A 19,646-nucleotide genomic window follows, 5' to 3' on the forward strand; every position below is an offset into this window, starting at 1 on the left:
ATGCGCAGTGCGGCTAAGATGTCATCATGAGGACATTGATGAAATGTCAACATGTTCAAAGTCACCGTTGGGCCAACGGACATCGGGATAGACAAATGAATGTCAAAGCTCCATAATTACTCACTAAAGGTGAGTGCAACCACTAGAAGCATTTTTTCAGCCAATGGGTTTAGAAGATTCACACTATGTCATTTTACTTCTGTCCCATCATCTCCTGAGTACTAGAACCATGACACTGAACACCCAGATGTAAAGAAGACACTCCGTTGCTCAGCAACCATTACAGGACAACAGTGTTAAGATTGTCCAATGTCTTCCTTTGTCATTTACATGGTGAGTGTTTATATTCCACTATACACCAACACCACTGTACAGCAGTGCATATTATTTATACACACCAATAAGACCGAAAAAGTGCTATAAACTACAACCCCCTGGAACTGAAGTTGAACATTTCCAATGTCCTACACTGCATATCTCTGGTCTTCACAAATTTCAGACACTTCTGGTGCAAGTCATCCACAATACTAAAACTGTACCGCTTATGCCATCTACAGAAGTCGTTAGTGGAACTGTTTTCATTGCTGGCAGTGGGGACCCAGGTGTGATGCACATTACTCAGCAGTACATCGCTGGCAGCAATAGGCTGAGCAGCTTAGTCATTTGTCCCTAGCTTCATCCCTGGTATTACATAAAGCAACTACAGCACACCTCCTCAAACATGCATATGGCTGCATTTTGGTATGCATATTCAGTACGCAAAGAATATATTTATGTGCAATCATTTTGTTGCGACAATACCAGTAATGTGGTGATAAGGCACTTATTACTGCCTTGTGATGTTGTTGCTCTAACAGCAGCCTTTCCCGTGATGCTAGACATGCTTACTGGTACCTAGATGCCTCCAGTTTTTTGTGTTTTTACAGTATCTGCATACTAGTGTTATTAAATGTATTTATGGATTAGTATTCCCACTCCTCTTTTTAAAAAACAAAATCTGTAATAGAAGTAATAGAAACGTGTCACCACAAGTTATTTCTGAGGTTTATAATTGGAGAAGAAACTATACAGATTAATCTAATGCTGGCACAAGCATACTGGAAACTGAACAGGCAGTGGAATGGATAAGCAGGTGACAGGTCAACTGCAGGTAGTAAGTGGAGCTACAATGGACATTCTAACTTAGATCAGACCAAGCTTTATCAGGACTGACAGAGAGATCATAGAGCTAGGCAAGGAGGTTTCAGGGCTGTTGGCAGACAGGCAGTGGCAGTTAAACGATGCTGTTAAACAATGCTGGGTCAGGGCTAGCAGTAAACAGACAGTAGTGGTCAAACAAGGCAGACAGGAAGAAACCAGGTCAAGGTAATGGCAGGAAAAGGCAACTAAATCCAAAACCAAGTGAGCAGCACTGCTTCGGAATAGCAGGTTAGAGTTAAGAGACAAGGCACCCATTTAAACCTATCAGAACCAGTTGGTTACCATCTGAGAAGCTGGTCCCTCATGATCCCAATGCACTACACCTGGGGAGAGAGAGGTTTATCCTGACAAAGAGATGCGACTGTCTTTATGGCAAATGGTCTGACAGTCGGAAGAGCTGTGATGTCAGGAGACAGAAAGCTGGAGCTGTTGTTAAGAAATGGCTGTGAGTGTGGTGATGGACGCATTGTTTAAGTTTAACACAACGTTTTCTCTCTCGTGTGTGAGAAGATTTTTCATATATTGGTCTATGTGTATTTGCAGATGTATTTCTCTGCTAAAGTGCAACATGATGGTACAAAATGTGTCCTATTAAAATTAGAGGGTAAGGCCCGAGGTGTCACCGGGTGTGGTGACACCCATTACAACACTCATTGCGTATGTGAGTCCACGTCCATGATGTGCCGATATGGGGGTGTGACCACGTGTCACGCCCCTGTCCTCTTTGTCATGCTGGGTGATTTGCCCAGCATGATGAGAGTTGCTGGGAACCCCCCAGCACAGTAAGGATGATGTCCGCATGTGCACGTCATTCATCACCTCTCCAGCGCTGTTCGGTGACACCATCCGAGTGGAGTTATAGAAACACAATTATATATATTATGTCTTATATACATATATATAATATTTAGTAAAGAAGGCACTGAAATGGGCCTTTTACATAAAGCTTATATTCTGATAAATACATTTAGGCCCAGGACATTACGTCCTAGTTAATGAGAGGTTCAGGAGTTCCTGCTTATTCCTGCTGAAAAATAGCCCTGATCACAACATTTATTAAATCACCCACCTGCTTACCAACATGTCACTTGTATAAACACACGAGCCCACAGGTCACTGCTTCCCCTAAGGTCAGCAGCTATATTTCCTGAAATAATTTGTGCTGCTGTGAACATTCCAATTATCTAATGGCCAAGGTGAGACAAACTGTAGCCAATAACTGGGGATAAACTAATAAGTAGGAAGTGAAGAATGGTCACAAAAAGATATTCTGATCTTACTGTAAGTGAGAGTTAGCGTTACATTATTATACTCTACACACAATACTGTAATAATACATTGATCATATAATTGTAATGACTGGGATCATTGTTTTTCAAAAAGTCTGCATGAATTCCAGCACTAGCCTAGTTGAATAGAACTAAAAAAGAAATATACTAGAGAACATTTTAGACCCCATTTGCTAAGCTAAAAATGTCAATCAAACTCTACACAGGAATGTTATAGTATCACTTTGTATCCTATGGGGATGAAAATCATTGTGCTCTTGTACTGAGAATCATGAGCACCATTTCACAGGGGATGCTGGAAGAGCCATTGTTCTACAGATAAAGGACACTGTAAAAATGATTGTTGCTGTGCAGTGTTAGATTTATTTTTTTATTACCATTCCACTTATACCAAAGCCCTATTTTATATCCTGAACAGAAAGTGTAATTTCAGATTATATTGTTTCATTTTACTCTTTTAGAAAATGTGAGCATCTTAGTATATTTTCCTTGGTTGACCTAGACAGGCTTTCATCAAGAATAGCGTGTCAACATCCAGACAGCTAGCTACTCTGTGCATTGAGTAGGAGACCACTTGATCTGCCAATTCCAGAGTTCAACAGCAATCCCAGCTCAAGGTTATGATCCTCCTGCCATTAGGCTGAGCACCCCCTGTTCTCTAAAATCAATAATCATAACAATCTTTCTGTCTGCATCGATTATTTCACTATACCAGTGAGATTCAGCCCCAAATGCCATGTCGTCACCTGTCAAAGGTCTGGACACACCACATGGCTAAATAACCAAGGTAAGAACAGCCAGTCCAGTTCATGTCTATCGGCCTCATGGGGAAGCCTGCAGAATACGTAGCAAATATATCATATACATATGAGAAGGTTAATAAGACACAGCTTATTTTTAGGGATCCTCAAATATGAGAGACAAACCAAAGAGAAACAATTAAGTAAGCTTTGGCTATATGTATTACCTTAAATTAAAGCTTACTGTTCCCAATTACTATTTAAATAATATTTACTAACTTATTTGTTTAAAAAAATAAAATAAAATCATATGCGCAATTATATATCAGAGTATTACGCATACAAAATCTAACCACATTAATACATAACTACATATAATAGGCCAGGTTTTTCAGGGGGGATGTATCATTCTAGACAAGTGGAGAAGTTGGCCATGGCAACCAATCAGCTTCTGGCTATCATAATAGACTGTACTTGATAAGTGCTTCCTTGAAGCAGATTGGTTCCTATTGGTAACATCTCGACTTGTCCTTTTTAGAAGGTTTGAAACATCTCCCCATTAAAGACAAATAAGGACCCCATTCCAAAGTTTCCAATGATTTAAAGACTTCAACAAAGGACCCTATAATATTTAGAGTGTCTTTATGTAGCCGTTACACATTGAGTAGATGTATCAACCCCAGGTCCCTCCTACCCACACACAGACCTGGCACATGGAGGAGAATGACTTTGCACAGACAGCAATATGGAAAAGTCAAAGGTTAGGTCTAGACAGTAATAAGGCAAGGAGTCTGCGAACAGGCAGCAGACATGATACAGATAAGCAAGACAGCAGTACAAGGACAAGTGGAGAAGTTACCTATCGCAGCCAGTCAGCTTCTAGCTATCATTTATCAAGTACTTTCTATAAAATGATAGGTAGAAGCTGATTGGTAACTATATATAACTAATCCACCTGTCCTCATTAGAAGTTTTGATACATCTCCTAAGGTCCTGTGTGGAAGAGTACAGTAATGCATTGTCATTGGGGTCCACAAATATTGGGATGCAGATTCTAAAGGGAACCCTGGTCCTCAAGCTGGACCCTCGCCCGAGAATGATGTACTTTGCTGCAAGCAACACACACTTGCCAGGCCACAGCTACTGATAGACAGGATACTGAATGATGACAGTTAGGGCTAGAAGCTCAGCGGTATGACAAGAAAAAAATGCCATGGGTCAGTAAACTAAGGTGGTCAAAAAAAAGAACCCTAGGTACATAGAATGCAGTAGAAATTATAGATATAGCAGAGCAACAACTAGGGTTGGCTAGGAGGGCACGTGCCCCGGGCACCAGACTTGAGGGGGGTGCCGAGGAAGAGATGGGGGGCCTGGGTGGCTGCAGTTGTTGACTTGGAGCCACCCACAGCAGCCCTTGAGAGCGTGACACAGCAGTGCAGCATTCTAAGGTGTCACCGGTTGTAAACCAATAGGAGCTCACGGACCGGCAGCCAATCAGCTGGCACTAGCCAAAAGGGCAGAGTGCTTTATATAAATCATTGATGATGTCACTGATGATGTCTTGGGCATGAACTGAAAGGCACCCTCACCCCACAACCTGTAGTGTGCCTAATAGGGTGTGATGATAAAGCATGTGCCTATATGGCATACCTCCCAACATTGCGAAGTTCAGGATTGGGACCCCCACGTGCTCAAAAAAGGGGCATGGCCTCACTGTAAACAGGCATGGCCTCAAGGCACTTCCCCCTTTTCATCACTCTGGGGGCAAACCCAGCACTCCCGGAGATACTGGGCTGCCCCCAGGCTCTCCCCACAGAGTGAAGAGATGTTGTGTGCATGTGCATGGCATATATTCATCCACCGCTCTGCTATGCAGAGCAGTGGTGAAAGTGATTTTCCCCAACTTCCCCCCACCGACCAGTGGGTTTCAACAGGATTACAGTACCTGAATAGCAGGACTGTACAGCCAGAATCAGAGGTATGATAAGGTATGATAAGGTCCACAGTTACTCGCTGATAGTGGGCTAATATTAATTCTCCTGTGCCCACCACCCAGAGTAAGCAGGAGGAACACTCCTAGCCGGCCAGTGACTATTCATTTTCCATTAATTTTTATTTCTACCGGAGGAGTAGTAAAAAGAGTATCCCCTGATGTAAGGGATCTTGTGTTTTACAGCATATATTGTTACATTGTGGGAAGACAGGGGTGACACGAGATCACAGAACTGTCTTGCTCAGCACCTCTCCTCACAATGACAGATCCGGCAGGCACGTGCTGTTCCCTTCGTGCTGCATAGACTTCACTGTTCACATTTTATCCTTTTATAAAAAGATAATTTAAACCAAACCATAATGTATAGCAGAAACTCTTCCCACGCCAAGATTAACTGATATATTTACTGCCAGCCTTAAGTGACAAATTAGAAAATGAGCTAGAAACGTAACTTTCGTATTTGTAGTCTCTTTTTTTTTAATTAACTTAAATTTGTAAGTACATTATACTAAAAGCGTACAATCATAATACACATGTACACATTTAGGGGCATATTTATCAGTTATCAGTGATGTGTGGTGAGGTCAATGGCTGGGGTGGCACGCATGGAGATGGGTCTGAGTATTGGGAGCCGATCTCGCCCCCTACTCACTGTAACTCTCCACTCACTACACTAAGCTTCAGTGTCCATTGATTCTCCTACCTGCATCACTGTGTCTTCTCTTGCTTCTACTGACTGAGCTCCGAGCTCTTAACACTGCAGTGCACTTCCTGGTCACATGACATATCCAAGGTGTCCATCAGTGCTCAAGGCATGCCCCCTCATACTCAGAGGCATACCTCTATTACCTCTCTTTCTGTGCAGCTTACTGCCCATGGTGTGTCCCCACCCCCAGCAGCAGTGTCTGACTATACAAAAACGAGGCTGAGCTGGTGCTGTCTCATCTCTCAGTCTACAGTCCCAGGTACTCCACTTAGCTGGTGAGTGTTAACTATAAAAATGATTACAATAAACAATAGTTGTAAATATCTTCTTTGTATTATTCTAATAATTTTTATATCAAATCTCAGGAGTATGGCAAGGGAGGATCTGCCTCCTACCCTGATTGCACATCCCTGTCAATTATCTAATTGCGGCAGTAAGAAATTATATACTGCACAACATTGTATAATAGTTCACATGCAGGGACAGGGGCTCCAAAAGGAGTGAAGTGTTCCCCTCAGCGGTCACTTCACTCTTCTACAGGAACCTGGGCAGCGCTACTGTGCATGAACGGTCTACCTACCTACCTGCTGTACCTACCATTGCCGGGGAGTGTATCATTGCGGGTCACGGGTCTTTCCACCATGTTTGGCTCTCAAAACTTCCCAGTATCGGATCTCGCATGTTTTGGATTGCATATTAAAGTTCCTCCCTCGTAATCGCGAGCCATTTCACACTGGAGAGCGGAGGGAGAAGGTGTGGGTAAAGCATAAAAATTGGCAACATTCCAAACACCACACGCAGTGGCAAGGAAAGGCTCAGGCCGTGGCCTCCCTTTGCGAGTGGTGGTCCTGCTACTGCTGTTTCGTGCACTAGATTGCCTATTGTGGAAGCCGGGGCCAACCACAGTCATGCCTCTTCTGAAACCTCAAATGCAACACCTTCTCACTCAAGGTTAACATGTGTCACCTTTAAAACAGGCAAATCAGAACAAAATTAAGGCTGTAAAACAAACTGTGTGTTCACAAACTTCACAAATCCCTGATGAGAGTCTAAGGGGTATATTTACTAAAGTGTGGGTTTATGAAATTGGAGATATTGACCATAGCAACCAATCAGATGTTACTTATCATTTATCCAGTACCTAAGTTCTAGAAAATGATAGCTAAAAACTGATTGGTTGCTATGGGCAACATCTCCATTTTTGAAAACCTGCTCTTTAGTAAATATACCTCTAAGTGTGTCCTTGAGTGTTATGTGTGAGTTTGACATTTCTGACACAGGGCCTGATTCATCAAGGAACGCAGTTGCTAATACGCACTAATCGGCCGATTGTTGTGTCCTGCGCATGCGTATGCACCCCTTTACCGAATGGGATGAAACCAACGCGAGGATTCTGAACAGGTTTTATGGGGGTTACGCTGGGCAGAACTTTGACCAGGGCAGCCTGATCTGAGCCTTCCACTGGGTAGATTTGGATGAAAACTTCACAGAGTGGTAACATTGGGTCCCAGAAGACATACTAGGGGGTTGAGATCCTGGTCAGACCTCTCATTGGTGTACACTAAGCAGAACTTTGACCCGCTGAGCCTATTCTGGGCCTTCCACTGGATGGATTAAATAAAAACTTCACAGAGGGGTGGCAATTGGTCTGGGATGTCTAATGGAGTGGTTGGGGTCCCAGTCAGACCTCATGTTTTGGGCCTTCCATTGAATGGATTTGGACGACATCACATAATTTGGATAAAAACTTCACATTGGATCCCAGAATACATACTAGGGGGTTGAGGTCCCGGTTGGACCTCCCATTGGTGTATGCTGGGCAGAACTTTGACCTGGGGAACCTATTCTAGACCTTCCACTGGATGGATTTGGATGAAAACTTCAGGATGGATTTGGACGACATCACATAATAAAACTTAATAACTTGAAGATTTAAATCCGGGCAATGCCAGGTACTTTAGCTAGTTGTAGATATATTACCCTTCCAGCTATCTTAGATTATGTTCAGCAGCCCTTGAATACAACAAAGTATAGAAGTTCAAAAGGGGAGCAACAAGCAAACACTCCTCAAATTTAACATATTTGATCAGCAGTTTGAGGATTTCATTGGTTGAAGTAGAGTAGGGGTTGGCTCATAGTGGTTGTAGCCAGACCTTTTCCCAAATACACTGCATCAGCTCCCCTAGAAACTAATAGCTTTGGCCAGTGAAAATTTAGCTATGGAAACCCACCAGACTCAAACATTTCATGATATTTATATTGCTTGGGCAACCTGTGCTTCATGCAGTGCAGACAAGTCTATAGATTCTGAGTACTAAGCTCTTATGAGCAGGGCCCTCTACCCTCTTGTAGTTCTCCCTACTTTAGTTTCATCTACTTCTTACTCACCACTAGGACACCTAACATTTGGTTGCTTATGCTCTGTTGCTTATTTGGGTGTTATGGTCACTAATGTAGCAATATATATTATCCATGTCCTGGTCCTGTATTGTATTGTTCTGTAAGTCGCTTGTCTACAACTTGTTTATGTACTTTGTAAGGCGCTGCAGAACATTTGTGGCGCCATATAAATAAATGATAATAATAATAATAATACTAGAACTAATTAACTTCTACCTATCATTTTATAGAATGTACTTAAAGCTAGCTATAAGCTGATTGGTTGCTATGGGTAACTGTCACTTGTCCACTTCTCCACTCTTTAGAAAGATTGATACATTTCCCCAAAAAATCTACTAATACTGAAATATACTGTATTGCTTTTTTTATTCTCGCTGGTTCAGTCACTTCTGTTGTCAAGCACCCATTTCAGAATGCAAGCCACAAGCTGAAAGCGACAGCCTCTCATGCACAGCGACTTTAGACTGGGACGGTGGTGAGTTTTCAGTAGTAATAGAGACCACGGTGTCTTTGTTCTCTTTCAGGATGGTGATATATTTCCATGGAGGTGCCATGTTTCTGGGAGCCCATTGATAAATACCTGCCTCTTGTTCCTGGCAAGATATCTAGTCATCTGATGCTTCATTGCCCTTTTTGGATACATTGCCACTTTCTCGATAACCATTCCTTTAGATTATTATATTGGGTACAGATTGGTGAAGGGGAGGTGTCATGAGCCAATATCTTGCTAAATGTTCCTTTGGATGAATATCTTGGCTCCAGATATGGTTGAAATCTTAAAGTCTAATTAGAAGGATTGACCTATTTGCTTGGTGCAGGTTGAAGGGCTGTTTATTAACAGTGGATCTGTTGCGGTTTGAGCTTACAGCCTTTAAGTAATCCTGGGGGCTTGGAAGGCAAAATCAATGTGAACAGTGGCAGTTTTCTGAAATAAACAGTGGGTCTTATTCATAGGGAGGAGTGACAGCAAACACAGCAGCCATTTATATATATTTCACCTTCTCTCAAGGTGAAAGAACCTAATGTTTAATGTCCAACTCACAAAACAGCATTTAGCACAACACTTACAATCACAAGTGATGAACTATCGTTTCAGGCCTCAATCTGCTCTCCAGACAGTGAGAGGCTGATTAAAGAAACTGAACCCCCTTTTATCAGCCTTCAACAGGTGGTCTGGTGGTCTGGTATTAAAGGTAGCTAATTAGCATCAGACGGAATCTAAGAACCTAGGGCATACATATCTCTCTTTGATAACTTGCCCAATGTGTATGTCACAATATATATACTGTATATATATATATATATATATATATATATAGTGTGTATGTATATATATATATATATATATATATTGTATTTTTAAGACAATGTATTGTATTTTTAAGGCAATGTAGTGCCAGCAGAATTTTACTTCTCATCCCGAAAGCTGTTATATGTAGACATGTCCGTCAAAGTCTACAGAAGCATGTCCATGCAGCACTCACTATCCTATGGGAAATGAAAATGATTGTGCTATTGTACCAAAAATCATAAATGTGATTTCGCAAGGGAAATCTCACAAGCCATTTATCAAGAAACAAAGGACACTGAAAACCTCCTTGCTGGTGTCCAATTTTTTTTTTTTTATACATTAACACCAAATAAAATACACAAATTATTTAATCTATATATAATACACATCAATGTTGGAGGAGATTGCTCTGCCCTGTCTCCTCAGAGGCGCTGGGACTCTGGGCCTGATTCAGCAAGGAATGCACCGATGCAGATGCACGCAGCCGGCCGCTGCAAGAATATGCTAATGATTGCATACATATGGCAATCGCAGCACAGATGCAGATGCCCAGCACTACACAAAGCTGCCCCCTTTACCCTCCGCTATTGTCCGTACTGATACGCAAGGCTGAGAAAACATTGGGAACATCAAGTAACATCGGATCCGCACGAAGACTAAAGATAGACCTGACCCTGCCTCAGGAGTTGAGAGACTTCCTGCAAGCAGAGGGACGCCAGGCTGCGTCTGCCATCTCAGTGGCTAATTTATGCATGCCCCTGTAACGAGGTGTGAACGCACTGGCACGTCTGCGTTCAGCCGACCACTCCCCGTATCCACCCACAAACGGCACTTCCCGTTGATCACTTTTCCCTGAGTCTGAGTATTCTCTGCGCTCAAATTTTGTGGATGCAGTGAGCGGTTCGCGCACATGCACTGCGACCCATACGCATGCACAGACCGCGAACATCAGCTGATTACGTGCATCTGCATCCATGCGTTCCTTGCTGAATCAGGCCTTCTGTACTGCTGACACCACATCACAGCATGACCTCCAACCCTGACTGAGGGTCTGAATCAGATTGGCACGCGAATGCCATCTCCGCTGCCATCTCTCACGGATTGCAATAGCAAAAATGTGCTAATGGCTCTAAAGCTTACCCAGGCATAGAGACGCCCACTGCTGCCTTATATCCGTCTGACGACGCGCAACAGCGGAAACATCGGGAACATTGACGCAGATCTGGCAGCCACACAGCCTTTGAGGAAGTCTGACCTGTCTCAAACACTGCAGTTCTCCTGACATGCTGAGTTAAACCATCCCGACATGCCGCATACTTACCGACTTTTGGTATTCTGACCAGCGGCATCCTGTCAGCCGGGATTTCATCATCTTGGCAACTTATTCCCATACAAATAGGGACAATCACAACTTCTGCATTCAGTCCAGGTCCTGATTTGTGAAAAGGCCAAGACCGTTCTGCAGAATATTGTAAGGCCAGAACTTAGAAACTCTGCAATGCGGCCAGTTTCACTGAGAAAATATGACTTTCATGATCTTTCACTGCAAATCCCGGCAGCAATATTGCAGCTGCCTTTTTGTTTCATATTTCTTAGTATAAATCTGCCCATATAATATCAAATCAGTTTTTTATACTATTGGACAAAATATTTATTTCTTTCATACATACTGTATATTAGGGATGAGCGGGTTCGGTTCCCTGAGAACCGAACCCACCCGAACTTCGGGGATCCGGGGCGATCCGAGCCCAAGCTCGGATCTCCCTGTCTGCCCCGGATCCCTCTCCCGAGGCAAAACCTCGAGATCTGCTGTCGGATCTCGAGGTTTTGCCTCGAGCGGCCATTTTTAAAAAAATGCCTTTGCCTTTAATGGGCAAAGTGCTGATTGGCTGACAGAGCCGTCTGTCACGGCTCTCAGCCAATCAGCATTATGGTGCTTATTTGCATGTAGCACGGACTCGTGAGATCCGTGCTACATGCATCTGTGTGACTGACAGTGACACAGAGCACAGATGGGTCAGTGAGACCCTTCTGTGCTGCTGTGTATTTCAATGACACAGATGCACGCACGGACCAGGAGATCCATGCTACTTGCATCTGTGTCATTGACACAGAGCACTGACGGGTCCGTGAGACCCGTCTGTGCTGCTGTGGTGAAAAAAAAAAAAAAAACCTGTGTAAAAAAAGAAAAAAATGGCGTGCCCCCCCCCAAAAAAAGAGCAACCAGCCCCGGGCATTAGTGACCCAGTGCTGGGTGTGCTTAAATACAGGGGACAAACGATGTAGGGGTCCCCTGTACTTAAGCACAACCAGAACCGGGCTAGTCAGAACCAGCGCTGGTTGCCAAAATACGGGGGACAAACGACGTAGGGGTCCCCCGTATTCTGCGCAACCAGCTCTGGGCTCTGATCCGGTCCTGGTTCTGGAAATACAGGGGAAAAAAATTAGTAGGGTTGCCTGTATGTTCCAGAACCAGCACTGGACTTTTTCTAGCGGGGGGCTGATGCCACAGCCCGGGGAGCCCTTTCACCAGGCCCCCCAGCCGCAGCATCAGCCCTGACCGCTAGTCAGCCCAGGCCGGGGATCCCTGGAGAGCTGGGGACCCCCCCAATAAAGGGGTCACCCTCTCCAGGGCACCCCAGGCCCAGGCTGATAGCCCGGGGCTATCCCCGCCACCCCTGGTGGCGGTGAGTGGCGGGTTGATTGTGTGGTGTGGTGTAAATAAAGAATATCAAACATTGTCTTTACAAGTAGAACTGCAAGTCCCAGCTAGCCTGCCCTGCATGCTGGTACTTGGAGAACCACAAGTACCAGCATGCAGGGCATTAAGGGCCCACTAGTACCTGTAGTTCACCTGTAAAAAAAATGTTTAAAAAAACACAGGACACACACACCGTGACAGTATAAGTTTATTAAACATACATACACACACACACACACATGTACACATACTCACCTATGTAACATGGTCCACTTGTCCGGTAAAGTATCCATAGGGGACCTGTGAAAAAAAACATACTCACCATCTCCTATGCGAGGTTCTGTCCTCTTCGTTCCAAAGTAGGCATCCCCGGACTTGGCAAAAAAACAAAACGAAAACGCGATCCACGAACTTAGTACCGTTCTATAGAACGGTACTTCCCGAATGAGAGCTTAGCGGCGGGGTATCACCATGGAAACCCCGCTGCTAAGCGTTCATTGGCTGAGAGAGGTCATCTCCCGTCTCTCAGCCAATGAACGGTTCCCTCCATTGTAGTCAATGGTGGGAGCCGCAAGGTTATTAAAGTTTACCCTGCGGTTCCCACCATTGACTACAATGGAGGGAGCCGTTCATTGGCTGAGAGACGGGAGATGACCTCTCTCAGCCAATGAACGCTTAGCAGCGGGGTTTCCATGGTGATACCCCGCCGCTAAGCTCTCATTCGGGAAGTACCGTTCTATAGAACGGTACTAGGTTCGTGGATCGCGTTTTCATTTAGTTTTTTTGCCAAGTCCGGGGATGCCTACTTTGGAACGAAGAGGACAGAACCTCGCATAGGAGATGGTGAGTATGTTTTTTTTCACAGGTCCCCTATGGATACTTTACCGGACAAGTGGACGATGTTACATAGGTGAGTATGTGTACATGTGTGTGTGTGTGTATGTATGTTTAATAAACTTATACTGTCACGGTGTGTGTGTCCTGTGTTTTTTTAAACATTTTTTTTACAGGTGAACTACAGGTACTAGTGGGTCCTTAATGCCCTGCATGCTGGTACTTGTGGTTCTCCAAGTACCAGCATGCGGGACAGGCTAGCTGGGACTTGCAGTTCTACTTGTAAAGACAATGTTTGATATTCTTTATTTACACCAAACCACATAATCAACCCGCCACCCACCGCCACCAGGGGTGGCGGGGATAGCCCCGGGCTATCAGCCTTGGCCTGGGGTGCCCTGGAGAGGGTGACCCCTTTATTGGGGGGGTCCCCAGCTCTCCAGGGATCCCTGGCCTGGGCTGACTAGCGGTCAGGGCTGATGCTGCGGCTGGGGGGCCCGGTGAAAGGGCTCCCCGGGCTGTGGCATCAGCCCCCCGCTAGAAAAAGTCCAGCGCTGGTTCTGGAACATACAGGGGAACCCTACTAATTTTTTTCCCCTGTATTTCCAGAACCAGGACCGGATCAGAGCCCAGAGCTGGTTGCGCAGAATACGGGGGACCCCTACGTCGTTTGTCCCCCGTATTTTGGCAACCAGCGCTAGTTCTGACTAGCCCGGTTCTGGTTGTGCTTAAGTACAGGGGACCCCTACGTCATTTGTCCCCTGTATTTAAGCACACCCAGCACTGGGTTACTAATGCCCGGGGCTGGTTGCTCTTTTTTGGGGGGGTGCACACCATTTTTTTCTTTTTTTACACAGGTTTTTTTTTTTTTTTTTACCACAGCAGCACAGACGGGTCTCACGGACCTGTCATTGCTCTGTGCCAATCACACAGATGCATGTAGCACGGATCTCCCGGGTTCGTGCTACATGCAAATGGGCACCATAATGCTGATTGGCTTCCTGTCTGCCACTGCAGTGCCACTCCTAGATGGGCCACGTGTTTGTGCCACCCACTTGTGTCGCTTAGCATAGTCATCCAGCTACCTCGGTGCAACCTTTTGGCCTAAAAACAATATTGTGAGGTGTGAGGTGTTCAGAATAGAGTGGAAATGAGTGGAAATTAATGTTATTGGGGTTATTAATAGCGTAGGAACAAAAAAAGGCCCATTTTATGTGATTTTAGCGTTTTTTTTTTTTTTTTTAAGAAAAAATCCAGATCCAAAACACAAAACCCAGAACCCAAAACACGGAAGGGTGGTTTTGGCAAAACCAATCCAGATCCAAAACACGAAGAAAGATCCAGATCCAAAACCAAAACACAAAACACGAAAAGTGGCCGGTGCACACCCCTACTGTATATTGTAATGCACATAGTAAAGGTTGGCGTGGCCATACAGTGTTGCGACAATAATGGTTGGGGGATGAGCACCCCAACAAAATTGTCCTTGAGGACAGTCTAAATACAGGAGCCGAAATCCCGACAGTTGACATCCCGAAGGTTAGTATCAGGGTGTTAGGGGGAGGTTAGGGTTAGGGTGTGGGGTTAGGGTTAGGCACTGGGGGGAGGGATAATGGTTAGGCACCGGGGAGGGACTGTTAGAATTAGGGTGCGGGGAGGGGGAAGTTAGGTTTAGGCATTGGGGGGAGGTTAGGTTTAGGCACTGGGGAGGGGGTGTTAAGTTTAGGGTGCAGGGAAGGGAGGGGGAGGTTAGGCTTAGGCACTAGGTTAGGGTTAGGCATTGGGGAGGGTGAGTTAGGGTAGGGGTTAGGGCAGGGGTTAGGAAAACACTTACATTCCTATGGGTGTCGGGATTCTGGCTGTCGGGATGCCGCTGTCCGTATTCTGAACAGTGGCATCCCGACAGCAAGGATTTCATACCCAACCCAAAATGATCACATAGACCCCAAGCACAATAATAATAAAAGCAAGAAGGACAGCAAATAATGGACCCCACTGGCTAAGAAGCAGCTAATAGGGACAGGACAGCTAAAGGCTTCTGAAGAGTCAAGTTTAAACCTACTGCAAAGAGGAACCTGACCCCACTCAACTTTTGTTGAACGCTTGGTTAATGTATTTACTTGGGCACATAATAGATGCATATTATTGGGCTATGATTGTAATGCCCTATATTTCTAGTTGAAAGATTTAAAGCCCCTTGATACAGCATCTACTGTACTTTCAGCTTTTGATGTGAACCCATATGTCAGTATTCAAGGGTGCATTCTTTCCTGGCAATAACACTGTTTTTTTTATTAGCTGTCATCTAGTGGACATCAGCTCAAGTTTTATAGTACAAGGGATGATCGGGTCATGTTAACCAAATGATGTGCCTCTAGATCGTCTTATATTTCATTCTGATGTCAAGGTTTATTTTACAAGTTTCATAAGTTTAATACTTTGAGATGGAAAGGAAACATAAAGTATTTCAATTTCGCTTTAATATTAAGAGAAGTGGTCATTTGTAGAATGTGCAGTGTCTAAAGTACATAAACTACCATTGCACTAATACTATATTTTTTTTAGGAACAGCTAATTTAGGTATCACAGGATATTTATGCAGAGGTAACTCCAGGATAAACAAATAACTAAAGGATTTAAAAAAAATACATATTATAATACATTTGAAAATCCAAATATTGCAAAGGGATTTAATATACAGTTAAACATGTCACACATCGGGTTCCGGGTCACCGTCACTGGGTCCGGCTATATCACCATAGTGCCAACTGTGTCCCCGCTGGCCGCCTGCAGCATCCCTGAGATTTGTGATCACTCATCTTTAAACATGCAGTTCCTGTTGTTCAGCATAATGGGCCCACCATGTTGGAAATTATCACATGATTCACTCTGACAAACCAGTGTCCGGCAATTCCAGTCACATGATTTTTCCAGCCTATCAGTTCTAAGGCCGCCCTATTTAAACCAGGAACTGCTGACAGCTCATTGCCAAAACAAATACTCTCCCTGGAGATCACTACCCTGGTTCCTGGTTCTGTTTGCATACTGCATCTGTTACAGTCGTCAGTCTCCAGTATTTGCCTCATAAGCATTTTGCCACAGTGTGTTCCAGCACACCTACTCCAGTAATTGCTTCAAAAGCATTGTGTCTCAGTGAGTTCCAGCACACCTGCTCCAGTAATTGCTTCACAGCATTCTGCTTCAGTGTTATCCAGAAAACCTGTACCAACATTGATTCTCAGCATTCTGTTCAGTGCTCTCCAGGAAACCTGCTCCAGTATTGCTTCATAGCATATCTTATTGCAGCCTGCTTTCTATTGTGCACAGCACTCATTTCCAACACCACCTGCAGCCTGCTTCTATTGTGCACAGCACACAGTTCTAACACCACCAGTAGCCTGCCTCTGCTGACTGCTGATGGTCCAGCAGACCTACTGCCTGACTCAGTCGTGCCACTGCACCCAACTCCAGTATATCTTCAGTATGTTTCAGATTTTCCCTATTGCTATCGCAACTTAAGGCCCATATACAGGGTGCGATATGCAACTTGCGATGCGGCTTGCAATCCGACGGCCAACATAACGGACGGTCCCCACACATGGAGCGATCAGATGGCCAACCACCCGATATGCCGGCACCCCTGTCCCCCACCCGCACAGTGCTGCATGGGATCAAGTATCAAGTGAACATGCAGTAAGATCTGGAGGTGCGATGTACGACCCCATGGGAGCACACACTGGTTAATATCATGTCCACACATGATACGATATAGCAGCGATATCATACCAATCCATCGGATCGGCTGCTATATCGCACCGTGTGTGGGGGCCTTTATTCTGATTCCTGCATCAGTCCTGTTTTCATTCGCCTTAAGTCTATACTAGGGGTGTGCACCGGCCACTTTTCGTGTTTTGTGTTTTTGGTTTTGGATCTGGATCTTTCTTCGTGTTTTGGATCTGGATTGGTTTTGCCAAAACCACCCTTCCGTGTTTTGGATTCTGGGTTTTGTGTTTTGGATCTGCATTTTTTTTTAAAAAGCATAAAAACAGCTAAAATCACAGAATTTGTGGGTTTTTCTGCTGCTATGCTATTATTAACCTCAATAACATTAATTTCCACTAATTTCCAGTCTATTCTGAACACCTCACACCTCACAGTTTTGTTTTTAGGCCAAAAGGTTGCACCGAGGTAGCTGGATGACTATGCTAAGCGACACAAGTGGGAGGCACAAACACGTGGCCCATCTAGGAGTGACACTGCAGTGGCAGACAGGATGGCAGTTTGAAAAACTAGGCCCCAAAGAGTACATAATGCAAAGGAAAAAAAAGAGGTGCAAGATGGAATTGTCCTGGTGCCCTCCGACCCACCCTTATGTTGTATAAACAGGACATGCACACTTAAACAAACAAATCATTTCAGCGCCAGGGTCTGCCACACGACTGTGGCTGAAATGATTGGTTCATTTGGGCCCCCACAAAACAAGCTGTAAATTAATCTGTCCCTGCACAAACTGGCTCTACGTAGGCAAGATGTCGTCCTCATCCTCCTCATACACCGATTCCTCACCCTCTTCAGTGTTGTGTACATCCTCATCCTCACAGAATTCATCCCCGCTGGAATCCACCACCACAGGTCCCTCTGAACGTTCTGGAGGCTGGTCTCCCTGGAAAAATTGATAATTCATTTTGATGAACATCATCTTCTCCACATTTTGTGGAAGCAACCTCCTATGCCTTTCGCTGACAAGGTTCCCGGCTGCACTAAACACTCTTTCGGAGTACACACTGGAGGGGGGGCAACTTAGGTAAAATAGAGCCAGTTTGTACAGGGGCCTCCAAATTGCCTCTCTTTCCTGCCAGTACAGGTACGGACTGTCTGACATGCCTACTTGGATGCTGTCACCTATGTAATCCTCCACCATTCTGTCAATGGTGACAGTATCATATGCAGTGACAGTAGACATGTCAGAAATTGTTGCCAGGTCCTTCAGTCCGGACCAGATGTCCAAACTTGGTCCTGCCTGCCCTGCATCACCGCCAGCGGGTTGCTTAGGATACCTAAGTTGTTTCCTGGCAGCCCTAGTTGTGGGAGAAAATGAAGAAGGAGCTGTTGACGTGTCACATTCCGCTTCAGCTGACAGTGTTTTCACCAGCAGATCTTTGCACCTCTGCAGGCTTGTGTCGGCCGGAAAGAGAGACACCACATACGCTTTAAACCTAGGATCGAGCACGGTGGCCAAAATGTAGTGGTCTGATTTCAACAGATTGACCACCCTGGAATCCTGGCAAAGCGAATAAAGGGCTTCATCCACAAGTCCCACATGCTGAGCGGAATCGCTCCATCTTAGCTCCTCCTTCACTTTCTCCAGCTGCTTCTGCAAAAGCCTGATAAGGGGAATGACCTGACTCAAGCTGGCAGTGTCTGAACTGACTTCACATGTGGCAAGTTCGAAGGGCTGGAGAACCTTGCACATCACGAAAATCATTCTCCACTGCGCTTGAGTCAGATGCATACACCTTCTTTGCCTATGTCATAGGTGGATGTATAGGCTTGAATGGCCTTTTGCTGCTCCTCCATACTCTGAAGCATATAGAGGGATGAGTTCCACTGTGTCACAACCTCTTGCTTCAGGTGATGGCGGGGCAGGTTCAAGAGGGTTTGCTGGTGCCCCAGTTTTTGGCATGCAGTCGCTGAAGGGCGAAAGTGGCCTTAAATTTTTTGGGCCACCCAAAGCGTCTCCTGCACGCCCCTGTCGTTTCTCAGAAAATTCTGCACCACCAAAAGTATTGTGTGAGCAAAACATGGGATGTGCTGGAATTTGCCCAGATGTAATGCCCGCACAATATTGCTGGCATTGTCAGATATCACAAATCTCCAGGAGAGTCTAAGTGGGGCAAGCCACTGGGCGATGATTTCCCTCAGTTTCTCTAAGAGGTTGTCAGCAGTAAGCCTCTTACTGAAGCCAGTGATACACAGTGTAACCTGCCTTGGAACGAGCTGGCGTTTCTGAGCTGCTGCTACTGGTGACGCTACTGTTGTTGCTGCGTAAGGCGATACATCTACCCAGTGGGCTGTCACAGTCATATAGTCCTTAGTCTGCCCTGTTCCACTTGTCCACATGACCGTGGTTAAGTGGACAATGGGTACAACCGCATTTTTTAGGACACTGAGGACACTTTTTCTGACGTCTCTGTAAATTCTCGGTATCGCCTGCTTAGTGAAGTGGAATCTAGACGGGATTTGGTACCAGGGACACACTACCTCCATCAATTGTCTAAATCCCACTGCACTAATGGCGGATATCGGACGAACGTCTAACTCCAACATAGCAGTCAAGGCCTCAGTTATCCGCTTTGCTTCAGGATGACTGCTGTCGTACTTCATCCTCCTCGCTAAGGACTGTTGGAGGGTCAATTGTTTAGTAAAAGTAGTGGTGTTCCTACTTCCTCTCTGGGATGATGAATGATGCCCAGCAGCAACAGTAGCAGCGGC

Source organism: Taudactylus pleione, unplaced genomic scaffold, assembly GCF_031769625.1.
Source record: "Taudactylus pleione unplaced genomic scaffold, aTauple2 ptg000004l, whole genome shotgun sequence".
NCBI classification, from domain to species: domain Eukaryota; kingdom Metazoa; phylum Chordata; class Amphibia; order Anura; family Myobatrachidae; genus Taudactylus; species Taudactylus pleione.